Below are 13284 nucleotides of genomic sequence, written 5' to 3'. Positions count from 1 at the left end.
ATCTTGATTGGGGTGATGTGTGTACATCTGTCAAAAGTCATCAAATGTATGCGCTTCAAATATGCGAAGTTCACCGTATGTTAATTACAGCTCGGTCATACCGTTTAATAATTATTTTTCCTTCTGCAGTACGCTGGCTTGCTGTGTTCTAAAAGTTGGACGTCTACTGTGGCATTTGGTGCTTTGGCGTCAGTACAAAAGATTGAGAAGTACTGAACAGAGCGAGAAACATGGTCAAAGGGCAGCTGCCTTGTGGGTAGAAAGAATGTAAAAATAACTTCAGCCAACTGAGAGGTTAGTACAGAAAGGGGAAGCAATTTTAGAAATAAATGCTAATTGTTTTTCATTTCATAAACTATTTCTAAATATATGTTGTGCGTAACCTGTCTTATTCCTCAAAGTGAAGGTTTTTTTTAATAACTTAAAATTTAAAAGAAAAACACGCACCCGTTTCAATGAGGAAGGAGATTGCAATCATTGTGACCAGTTATTATCAGATACTGTCGCATGCTTTGTAGTGTAAATTGGGGCTGAGAGAAGGCAATTTTTTTTTTAAGGTAATAAAACAAGGATGTTACTTTCCAATAGTCACGTATGTATTAGAGGGGAAAAATGGATTTCTCTCATATGCATTTTGGTTGTCTCTTATAGACAGAGTTTGGGAAGAGTGTTAATTTTTGTGAAAGCAGGATGTATTTGATTTTAAATTCTCTACAAGATCAGCCAGAGCCCCTCACTCTTCATGACCCGAGCTTTCTCAGCAGCGACCGCCAGAGTCGGAGATTATCTGCCTCCAAGCAGTGGTAATTTAGAAGGAATAGAAAAAGCATATCGAAATTAGAAGTACCCGAAACTACAGATCTGCAAAGCTCCAGCCTAGACTGATGGGTACTGTGATTTCATTATTTCTGTTGGGGAATTTAGCACGTACTTAATAGGAGACTACAGTAATCCATATTCAAAAATGGGTAGATCATCTACACAAAATCAGTAACGAAGCAGACTACACTACAGATCAAACGGACCTGACAGACATACATAGAACATTCACCCCAACAGCAGCATAATGCACACCCTTCTTAAGCACGCATGGAACTTCTCCAGGATGGATCACGTGCTGGGTCACAAAATCGGTCTTAACAAATTTGAGAAGATTGAAGTATTTCCAAGTGTTTTTATGACCACAGTGGAATAAAATTAGAAATCACTAACAAAAGGAAAAATGAGAAAACTCACAAATAGATGGAAATTAAACAACACACACTTGACAACTATTGAGGCCAAGAAGAAATCATAAGAGAAATTAGAAAATAGCACAACACATACACAAACACAAACAAAACATATGAAACCTTATGGGATACAACAGGCACTACTGGATGGGAAATTGAGAGCCTACCTTAAAAAAGAAGATCTCAAATAAACCATCTAACTTTCCACCTCAAGGAACTGGAAAAAAAGTAACAAACTAAGCCCAAAGTTAGTATATGGAAGGAAAGAACAAACATCAGAGCAGAAATAAACAAAAAAGAGGCTAGCAAGACAAAAGAAAAAAATCAGTGAAACTAAGAGCTGATTTTTTTATTATTTTTTTTATTTTTTTATTTTATTTTTTTTTAAGGTTTTATTTATTTTTGAGACAGAGAGAGACAGAGCATGAACGGGGGAGGGGCAGAGAGAGAGGGAGACAACAGAATCAGAAGCAGGCTCCGGGCTCTGAGCCTTCAGCCCAGAGCCCGACGCGGGGCTCGAACCCACGGACCGCGAGATCGTGACCTGAGCTGAAGTCGGACGCTTAACCGACTGAGCCACCCAGGCGCCCCAGAGCTGATGTTTTTAAAAGGTAAACTCAAGTGACAAACCTTTCGCTGGACTAAAGGAGAGGAAAGGCACAAATAAAATCACAAAGGAAAGAGGCATTTCAAGTGACAACATGGAAATACTAAGGATCATAAAAAACCGCTATGAACAATTATATGCCAACACAGTTGATAATCTAGAAAAATAGGCTAATTTCCTAGAAACAACCTAGCAAGCCTGAATAATAAAGAAATGGAAAATCTGAGTTTACCAATGACTAGTAAAGGGATTGAATCAATAATCAAGAACCTCCAAACAAAACCCTAGGGCCAGATAGCTTCACGGTTGAATTGTACAAAATACATAAAGAAGAAGTAATCCCAATCTTTCTTAAACTCTTCCAAAAAAGAAAAAAGCAGAGGTCACACTTCCAAACTAATTTTATGAGATCAGCATCATCTGGATACCAAAGCTAGACAAAGACACCACAAGAAAGGAAAGTACAGACCAATTTTTCTGAGGAACATGGATGCAAAAATCCTCAACAAAATATTAACAGACTTAATTCCGGAGCATACTTTATGTTTTTTTTAATGTTTATATATTTTTGAGAGAGAGAGCGAGCGAGCAAGGGAGGGACAGAGAGAGAGGCAGACACACGATCCGAAGCAGGCTCCAGGCTCTGAGCTGTTAGCACAGAGCCCATCGCGGGGCTCGAACTCACAAACCACGAGATCATGACCTGAGCCGAAGTCGGACGCTTAACCCTCTGAGCCACCCAGGCGCCCCTAGGAGCTCATTTTAAAATATCATACACCATGACCAAGTGAAATGCAATGATGGTTCAAGATACGCAAATCAATTAATGTGATAAAGGCCATGTATGAAAAGGTCACAGCTAACGTTATACTCAGTGGTGAAAAATGAAAGCTTTTCCTCTAAAATCCGGAACAAGGCAAAGAAGCGAACTTTTACCGCTTCTATTCAACATAGCCCTGAAAGTCCTAGGCAGAACAATTGGGCAAGTAATAGGAATAAACAGCATTCAAATAGGAAAGGAAGAAGTAAAATCGTTTGTTTGCAGATGACATGATCTTATATGTAGAAAACCCTAAAGACTCCACCAGAAAACTTGTTAGAACCAATAAATAAATTCAATAAAGTTGTCAGATACAAAATCAGCCTACAAACATCACTTGCATTTCTGTACACCAACAAAAAACTATGCAAAAAGAAAATTAAGATAGCAGTCTCAGCCCAATGCCATCAAAGAGAATAACATACTTAGGATAAACTTAACCAAGAAGGTGGAAGACGTGTATGCTGAAAACTATGAAACTCTGATCAAAGAAGTTAAAGTAGATACACATAAATGGAGAGACATCCGATGTTCTTGGATTGGAATAATTAATTTTGTTAAACTGGCTATACTACCCAAAGGGTTCTACAGGTTTAGGGCAAAATCCCTCTCAAAATCCCGGTGGCATTTTTTTCCAGAGGCGTTTTTAATAGAAATAGAAAAAATAATCCTAAAACTCATACAGAACCACAAAAGACCCCAAAGGGCCAAAGCAATTTCGAGCAAGAAGAACGAAGCTAAAAACGTCGCACTTCGTGGTTTCAAAATACATTACAAAGCTACATTAATCCAAATAGCATCGTGATACAAAAACAGACATATATAGGCAATGGAACAGAACAGAGAGAGCCCAGAAATAAACCCACATACATATGGTCAGCTAATCTTTGACGAGGGTCCCAAGAACACACAATGGGGAAAAGATACCCTCTTCAGTAATTAGCAGTGGGAAAACTGGATATCCACCTACAAAAGAAGGAAATTGGACCCTTATGCCATACACAAAAATTCACTCAAGATCAATTGAAGAATGAAACATAGGACCTGAAATCATAAAAGTCCTAGAAGAAAACGTAGGGGAAAAACTTCTTGACATTGGTCTTGGCAATGATACGTTGGATAGGACACCAAAAGCTCAAGCAACAAAAACAACAATAGGCAAACGGTACTACATCAAACTAAAAAACTTCTGTACAACAATGAAAACAATCAACAAAAGGAAAAGGTAACCTTTATATCATAGATAGATGATAGATTGATAGATAGATACACACACAACGGAATATTACTCAGCCATAAAAAAGAATGAAATCTTGCCGTTTGCCATGACATGGATGGATCTGGAGGATATTATGCTATGTGAAATAAGTCACCCAGGGAAAGACAAATGCCATATGATTTCATTCATATGTGGAATTTAAGACACAAATGAGCAAAGGGGAAAAAAGAGAGAGAGGCACACCAAGAAACAGACTCTTAACTATAGGTTCCAGAGGGAAGGGGGTGGGGGATGGGTGAATTAGGTGATGGAGATGATTAAGGAGGGCACTTGTGATGAACACCAAGTGATGTACAGAAGTGTTGAATCACTATATTGTACACCTGAAATTAATATTTCACTGCATGTTCACTTACTGGGATTTATTTTTTTTAATGTTGATGTATTTATTGATTTTGAGAGAAAGAGCATGGGGGAGGGTCAGAGAGAGAAGGAGGGAGAGATTCCCAAGCAAGCTCCGCGCTGTCAGCCCAGAGCCCAACGCGGGGCTCAGTCTCAAGATCCGTGAGATCGTGACCTGAGCTGAGAGATCGAGAGTCAGACGCTTCACCGACTGAGCCAGCTAGGCGCCCCTACTAACTGGAATTTAAATAAAAACTTTTTAAGAAGGTGGGGTGCCTGGCTGTCTCAGTTGGTATAGCATGTGACTCTTGATCCCAGGTTCGTGAGTTCGAGCCCCATGTTAGGTGTGGAGCCTATTTAAAAATAAAAATAATTAAAAAAGAAAATTAAAACATATTTAAAAACTTTTTTTTAAAGAAGGCAAAGAGGGGCACCTGGGTGGCGCAGTCGGTTAAGCGTCCGACTTCAGCCAGGTCACGATCTCGCGGTCCGTGAGTTCGAGCCCCGCGTCAGGCTCTGGGCTGATGGCTCGGAGCCTGGAACCTGTTTCCGATTCTGTGTCTCCCTCTCTCTCTGACCCTCCCCCGTTCATGCTCTGTCTCTCTCTGTCCCAAAAATAAATAAAAAACGTTGAAAAAAAAATTAAAAAAAAAAAATAAAGAAGGCAAAGAGAACTCTACAGAAGATAAGAATAAATACAGAAGCATTACCACCCCTAGACTCAAAATAGAGTACCCAGACTCAAAAAGACTGAAGGCTCAGGGCTGAAATCCAGATCTTGTTGAGAAGTCAGGGTCATGACTCGCTGGATGACAGAGAGATCATTGTGGTGTCATGCCAGAAGAAGTTCCTGGGAACCCACCAGTAACTTGCTGGGAAAAACCTATCCTCTAGGATTCCTGGGAAGCTTTCATAGGAAGTGTTTTCTAAGAGGCACTCTGCTATAAAACTGCTCGAGATGCGTGCCAGGAGAAGCTTCTGGACAATAGATGCTGCCAGCTTCTGTGCACTGTGGGACCTGTATACCGAAGAAGCTGCCCTGGTGAAGCCCAGCATCTAAAGAGCCCACTGAGGGGCACCTGGGTAGCTCAGTCAGTTAAGCGTCCGACTTTGGTTCAGGTCATGATCTTGCAGTTCGTGAGTTCAAGCCCCACATCAGGCTCTGCCCTGACAGTGCAGAGCCTGCTTGGGATTCTCGGTTTCCATTTTCTCTGCCCCTGTCCCGCGCCCTCTCTCTCAAAATAAATAAATATCTCCTCCACCACCTTTTACTGACAAAGCTTAACAGTGTGCAGCTAGCAAAGGAGGACAATGTCAAGGGTCCTGACCCGTTTACCCATCGCGCGTGAAAAGGGTAAATTTGGACCTGAGAGTCAAGGAATCAAAACTGGCACAGAGGACAGGAAGCAGGATGAAGGCCTGGGAAATGACCCTATAGCATGCCTCCCACCTGCCCACAAGGTTCTGAGGAACACAGGAGCCCCGTGCTGGTCCTCCTCAGCCCTCTGGCCGTAAGGTTTTGGATCACCTATTAGCTGTCTGCGGATAAAAACAGTTCAGTACTTGCTCTGTATATAAGGTGGTTTACTAGGGGCCGACAAGCGTTGACCCGAAAGTGATGGTGTGAGCAGACCCACAGTGTACCCTTCCCCAGCGGGCAACCCAGAACAGGAAGGGAAATGGAAAGCAACGTTTAAGTGTTCTCGACCGCGTAGGCATTCGTGTATACGCTACGCATATATGCATATATTTGGTACACATCCATTTTACAGACGAGGCATCTGAGAATTAGTGACTTGTCCAAGTGACAGAGCTGTGACTTCAACTCGTACCTTCTGACTCCAGTTCCAGAGTTCGGTTTACCAATCTATGTGGAACGCTGGCTCCCCGTAGGTATCGCCAAGACGACTTGCTGAGAGGACGGGGCTGAGTTTATTCTGAACTGCAGTAAAAGAGAGCAACCTTCACAGAATCTTGGGTGGGTGGGTGGGGGGGGGGAAGCCAGGATATTTATGAGATGTCCAAGTCTGGCTTAAGGAAATCCTTTCAGTGAGGAGTCTTGGTTAGGATTAGGTCAGGGTGGTGATGTCATTGAGGATTGGTGACCACAAGGGGAAGATTTTTAAGGCAAGGAATTCGAAGAGTCTGGGGGAGTAAAGCGTCTTGTGGGAAGTTCCCAGAATGAGCGCTGAAGTTACTTGCAACTATTATCTTCTTGGGCAAGAGTAATTAAGGTGGCAATGGCAGTGAAGTAATAAAGTCACATGAATGAGTGTAGACGGTAAGCTCTGTCAGTGTGCATGGTTTGGGTTGTCATCCACAAAGGTTTTTCTTTTCTCCTTCCTGCTGGTCAAATTCCAGCACGATGCACGACAAGTTATTCTGTTAATGGAATGATCATTAACCAATTTCAATAGGAAGATCACTCAGCATAATAACTAACTTCTACGTGGTCCGTTCTGTGTTACCAGCTCATTAAATCATGGTAACTCTGTGAGGGAGGTGCTCTTTTCTTATTTATGTATTTATTTATTTACTTGTTTGTTTTTAATTTACGTCCGGGTTAGCACACAGTACAACAATGATTCCGGGAGTAGATTCCAATGATTCATCCCCTGTGTATAACACCCAGTGCTCATCCCAACAAGTGTCTTCCTTAATTAATGTCCCTTACCCGTTTAGCCCATCCCCCCACCCACCACCCCTCCAGCAACCCTCAGTTTGTTCTCTGTATTTAAGAGCCTCTTATATTTTGTCCCACCCCCTCCTTCTTTTTCTATTATTTTTGCTTCCCTTCCCTTATGTTCATCTGTTTTGTATCTTAAATTCCACATACGAGTGAAGTCATAGGATATTTGTCTTTCTCTGACTGGGGAGGTACTATTTTCAGCCACATTTTATAACTGGTGAAGTGATGAACAGAGAGGTTAAGTAAGTTTCTTCACATTACAATGCAGTAGGCAATTGAGCTGGGATATGAACCCTGGCAGCCTGACTCCAGAGACCTTTTTAGGACCCAATTAGTATACTCATTATCCCCTGTTAGGGTTTTACAGCTACTGTTCCTTCAATTCATATGCAATTCATATAACTCAGACCAGAGAGGCGATTCAGATCAATCCATTGCTCAAGGTCACCCAGGAAATAAGTTATGGCCTTCAAACTAAGTTTTCAGACTTCCTCACCTAATTATTTTCCCCACCCCTGCCCCGTTGGTTTTCTAGAACGACCTCTTGATTTCCAAAGAACATTTAATAACTTCATTAAATATTGTCCAACAAAGACAAAATACAAAAAAAAAAAAATCTAGTCCTGTGTTAAGTTAGGGGTCTCTGCAAGTTAGAGCATGGACTGAATTCTGATGGTTTCTATAAAATAGGATAAGAACAAGACAGAATTTGCATGTCCTCATAGCTTTGGAGTATCATTACTAAATGGCTTTCATTAAAAGAAGTGACTGAAAGGAATAATCTTTGACTTGGAACAAATATTTAACTTTTATGATAGGAATGTAAACGGAACATTGATTTGTGATTTCTCAGTGTTCTTTCTTGCTGGAAGGACATTTAACTAGTTTTGACCTGTAATCAGGATAAACAGAGGGCGACAATAAGGACACACAGAAAAGATAAGCCACAACATAAACCTCACTTGGGTGGTGCCCGGGTGGCTCAATAGGTTAAGCATGTGACTTCAGCTCAGGTCACGATCTCACAGTTTGTGGGTTCAAGCCCCACATTGGGCTCTGTGCTGACCGCTCGGAGCCTGGAGCCTGCTTTGGATTCTGTGTCTCTCTCTCTCTATCTCTCTCTCTGCCCCTCCCCCGCTCGCACTCGTCTTTCTCTTGAAAATAAATAAACATTAACAAAATTAATAAATCTTATTTGGAAAAGAGAAAATAAAGCAGGGCACCATTAAATTTCTAATGCTAAAGCGTTTTTTGTGTTAATTCAGGAAATAAAGCTTTATAGAAGTCACTAGGGTTGACCTTCTTTTATTCTTTAACAGAATAAAACTCTTCTCTCGTTTAGTTGATGTGCCCCTTCTGGACTCCAAAGCTGATGAACTGGGCGAGTTGATACACAGTCACTCTGGGTGCCGGGCAAACAATAGGTGTGCAATTTACACACAATTGCTAATTAAGATATAACCTTTCTTTGTTATGCGTTTCACAAGCAGATTACATAACCTTTCAGGGATAGGTCATCAGCAACAACGTTTGCTTTTTATTTACGTTTTTATTTTGTTTTATTTTATTTTTTATTTTAAGTAGGCTCCACGCCCAACTCATGACCCTGAGATCGAGAGCCTGATGCTCTACCGACTGAGCCAGCCAGGCACCTCTTAAGTTTTTATTTTCATTCCGTTTAGTTAACAAAGAAAAATCTGGAACGCTTTACAGATTTGCGTGTCATCTTGCTCAGGGGCCGAGCTAATCCCTCTGTATTGTACTTCAGTCACACAGGCTAACCACACGGGGATACTTGGCTTTTCACTAAGTGTAGTTTGACGTGAGCTTTGCTGCTTGCCTTCTTTCCGCGTGGTGGATAGAGAGGGAGGAAATGGAAGAGAGAGGCAAGGATGACAGGAAAGTTCCAGTAGGCCTGTTTGGAGAAAGGCAGGCATGGGTTCCCTATTCGTGTCCCCAACCCAACACACACACCCAAATTACACAAAGCCCCCCATGCAGACGAAAGGAGCTCTCTATGTTGCCTTGAAAATGACATAGAATTGTGTCTTTCTCTGTTGCCTTTCCCTGGATTTAAATGCCCAAAGCCACACAAAATTTCCACTCCTTATCCCACCCCAGTCCGTCTCCAGCCTGTGCCCTCCCGACATCATTTCCTTGTGAATCAACCACTGTGGAGCTGTCACCTGGTTTCTGATTCTTTTCACCTTTAAAACCAATTAAAAAGAACATTAGACCGGAGAAAAAAACCCACATCATCAGCAAGTGAATATTTGCTAAGAGACGGTGACGGGTCCACACCTTTACCTGATATCAAGTACATCAAACCGGGAAGTGCCCTCCCAACAGGAGTCTCTAACCTTGTTCTTTGCCCACCAGAGGAACTCTCCTGTTTGGGACAGCCACCCCGACCTTGAGGCTTTGCCCATCCCTCTGAAATGCCAACAGATCAGCATTTCATCTCCACCTTAAAGGGTAAAACTTCTGGAACTAGGAGTCCAAAGACATGCACTTAAGTTCTGGCTTAGTTCCCTCAAAACCCTTACCACTTCTCTAAGTAGATCACTCTTGTTCGTGATTAATCTCTCCCATCTTGGTTCACATTAGCTCCATTTCAGATGGTGATTTTTTTTTTCTGACCTCGTCAAATTCGGAGTTGAATACTACTAATGCCACAAAATTAGAAGGGATGATTACATTTAGGGGGAAAATTATATATTTGTTCACAAAAATGTACACTTAAGACCTTAGAAAAGAACTGATGTTCCTAAATGGTATGATTTTGTTTAATTATAGAGGTAATTTCTCTTATTATCCTCAAATTAACTTTTATTAATTAACTTAATTATTAACTTAATTACTTAATTTTGCATGGGATTTCTACTTCAAGTCAAATTGTATTGTTCACGTCTTTCCTTAAATCTTCAGAGTAGATCGTGTGTGTGTGTGTGTGTGTGTGTGTGTGTGTGACACATATATATACATCAAAAAAGTGTTGCTAACTCACACCATTTGTCAGTGAAGAGTGATGATAAACGTTTCCGCAGACGTTCTGGTGAGTGATAGAACTTTCTCAGGAGGTATGCTGAGGATGGTGTATTCTGGGTATTTTCACCCTAGGGATGTGGTTGTGTTGGTGGATGAAGGGCTCCACGAAAGAGCAAAAGCCCCGATGCAGACATGGGGCCAGCAAATACATTTTACAGCTTAAAACGGGGGAGGGGAAATAAAGGGATGAAGCACTTGGGAGTCCTCTTGGCTTCCAGGTTCAACGCAGGGATTAAACTAGCCTAACAGGTTTTCCATCAGGCTACGCTAGACTGAGATACTGTCAGCCTGACATTATAAAGTCACATTCATCCTCTCTAGATAAATGACCAGCAACCCAGCCCCTCTGGCTCACGTTGGGACCATCCTTGTGTCGTCCCAGAAGTCATCATTGTCCCAATATCCTATTACCTGGCAAAGGGGAATTGAGGTTGGGGGTTGAATTAAGATTGTGAGGGGCGCCTGGGTGGCTCAGTCAGTTGAGCGTCTGACTTTGGCTCAGGTCATGATCTCGTGGTTCATGGGTTCGAGGCCCGCGTCGGGCTCTGTGCTGACAGCTCGGAGCCTGGAGCCCGCTTCGGATTCTGTGTCTCCTTTTCTCTCTGCCCCTCCCCTGCTTGCGCTCTGCCTCTCTCTCTCTCCCCCTCAAAATAAATAAACATTAAAAAAAAGATTGCTAATCCCTTGACATTTTGTTAAGGAACTTTTCCTGGATTATTCAGTAGACCCAGTGTAATCGCAAGAGTCATTAAAAATGGAAAACAGAGGGGCGCTTGGGTGGCTCAGTCCGATCCGTGTCTGACTCTTGATTTTGGCTCAGGTCATGATCTCACAGTTTGTGAGGCTCTGCAATGATCGCGGAGCCTGCTTGGGATTCGGTCTCTCCCTCTCTCTCTGCCCCTCCCCTGCTCACTCATGTGCGCTCTCTCTCTCTCTCTCTCTCTCTCTCTCTCTCTGTGTGTGTGTGTGTCTCAAAATAAATAAATAAACTTTGTTTAAAAATGGAAAAAAGAGTATCAGATTGATGCAATATGAGAATGATTGGACTCACTTTGAAAATGGCCCAAGTCAAGGAATGCAGGCAGCCTCCGGACGCTAGACAGGGCAAGAGAACATTCTCCCCTGGAGCCCCCAGAAGTACAGCCTGGACAGTGCCTTGATTTAAACTCAGTGGGATCCGGGGCGCCTGGGTGGCGCAGTCGGTTAAGCGTCCGACTTCAGCCAGGTCACGATCTCGCGGTCTGTGAGTTCGAGCCCCGCGTCGGGCTCTGGGCTGATGGCTCGGAGCCTGGAGCCTGCTTCGGATTCTGTGTCTCCCTCTCTCTCTGCCCCTCCCCCGTTCATGCTCTGTCTCTCTCTGTCCCAAAAATAAATAAAAAACGTTGAAAAAAAAAAAATTAAACTCAGTGGGATCCACTTTGTACTTCTGGCCTCAAAACTCTACGGTAGCAAATGTGTGTTGCCTGAAGCCCCTCAGTTTGTGATAATTTGTTACGGCAGCAGTAGGAAACTAAAGCAGGCCCCATATGGCTAGTTGATGGTATTTTTTCATTTAGTGTTTTTACTTTATTGGATTTTTTATTTAGAAAAGAGATTTTCTGTCCTTCCTCACCAGTCCTGCCCATCTAAGGTTATAATGTACTATTTATTCTTCCCGGCTTTTTTAAATGAAAAATTTCACTTTGCAACTTGTCTCTGTCACTTAAAATTCTCTGGACATTTTTTTAGGTAAGTTCAGCCGTAACTCAATATACAAGTTAAATATTTATTCTTTTTATCAGAGCAATATTAATAAGGTATACGGAAAAGTATAAAGCTGAAACGAGAAACAAAGAAAAAAATATTAACCCATGACTCTACGACCTACGCAAAGTCGGCTGGTAATTTTAAAATATCAGTAGTAGATGTAAATGGGTAGAAAATCCATATTGTACAAATTAGTACAAGATATTAAGTAAAAGCTTTCTTCTTTTCCTTCCTCCATAGTCCTCTCTCCAAAGACAGCTACAATTCAGGGTTTCTCGTGTGTTCTTTTAGAACGTATTTGTATGTGCGCACATCCCAGAGACCATTCGTGATTATGTACCTTGCTTTTTTCCTCTTAATTAATATTATAAATCTTTCCCACTTTGACATACACAACCTCATTTTTAACGGTCGTACAGGACTCCATCTGAAGGCTATTCCCAGTTTCTTTGGCCGGTTTCCGATTCATGAATGCATTCGTGATTTCTTTTTTTCCTATACAATAATGTTGCAACGAACATCCTTTTGAACACACTTCGGGGAACTCTGGCAAGTATACATCTAGGGTACATTCTTAGCAGTGGGATTTCTGGACGAAAAGTGCATTTAAATAACTGCCCTCTAGAAATCACTGCATCAACTGATACTCCCTCGCCCACAATATGGCAATGCTCATTTCCCCAAACCCTCACCATCACCAGATACCATAATATGTTTTTAACGTCTGATTAATCGTGTGAGTCATACGTAGCATCTTATTATTTTGATTTTCTTTTTTTAAGTTGCATTTATTTTGAGAGAGAGAGAGGGATAGAGAATGAGCAGGGGAGGGGCAGAGCTAGAGGGAGAGAGAGAATCCCAAGCAGGCTTCACGCTGTTGGCACAGAGCCTGATGCAGGGCTGGAACCCACAAGCTGTGAGATCATGACCTGGACTGAAACCAAGAGTCGGAGGCTTAACCAAAGGAGCCCCCCCCAGGTGCCTCTGTTTTGATTTTTGTTTCTTTAATTATGAGCAAGGTTGAGGTAATAATACTTGGAAGCGTGACAAATCTGTTTATGAGAAAACGAGTAATGTTTGTAAATTATCTAAAAACTCATCTGCAGCTGACGAGCTCTGTGACTTTGAACAGATCGCCCTGGGTCTCAGTGTCCTCACTCTCACAGTTAGGTTGGGCTAGAGAAGCTCTAAGAACATATCTAGTTCCAGATCTACCGATCGAGTGGATAAAAGATAAAAGGATCAGGGGCCCCTGGCTGGCTCAGTCAGTAGAGTGTGTGACTCTTGACCTCACGGTTGTGAGTTTCAGCCCCATTTTGGGCATAGAGATTACTTTACAAATAGTAATAATGATTTTTTTTTTAATTTTAAAAAGGATCAGAGCTGCTCACAATTACAAACAGTAAATGTGTTAGTCCATTTGGGCTGCCTGGGCTGCCTTAATGAAACACCATAGATGAGGTAGTTTATAGAAAACAGAAAGTTATTTCTCACAGTTCTGGAGGCTGAGCAGTCCAAGAT

Source organism: Panthera onca, chromosome X (genome assembly GCF_046562875.1).
Source record: "Panthera onca isolate mPanOnc1 chromosome X, mPanOnc1 haplotype 2, whole genome shotgun sequence".
Classification (NCBI taxonomy): domain Eukaryota; kingdom Metazoa; phylum Chordata; class Mammalia; order Carnivora; family Felidae; genus Panthera; species Panthera onca.
The sequence above is the reverse complement of the archived record's forward strand: the minus strand, read 5'-3'. Positions refer to the sequence as shown.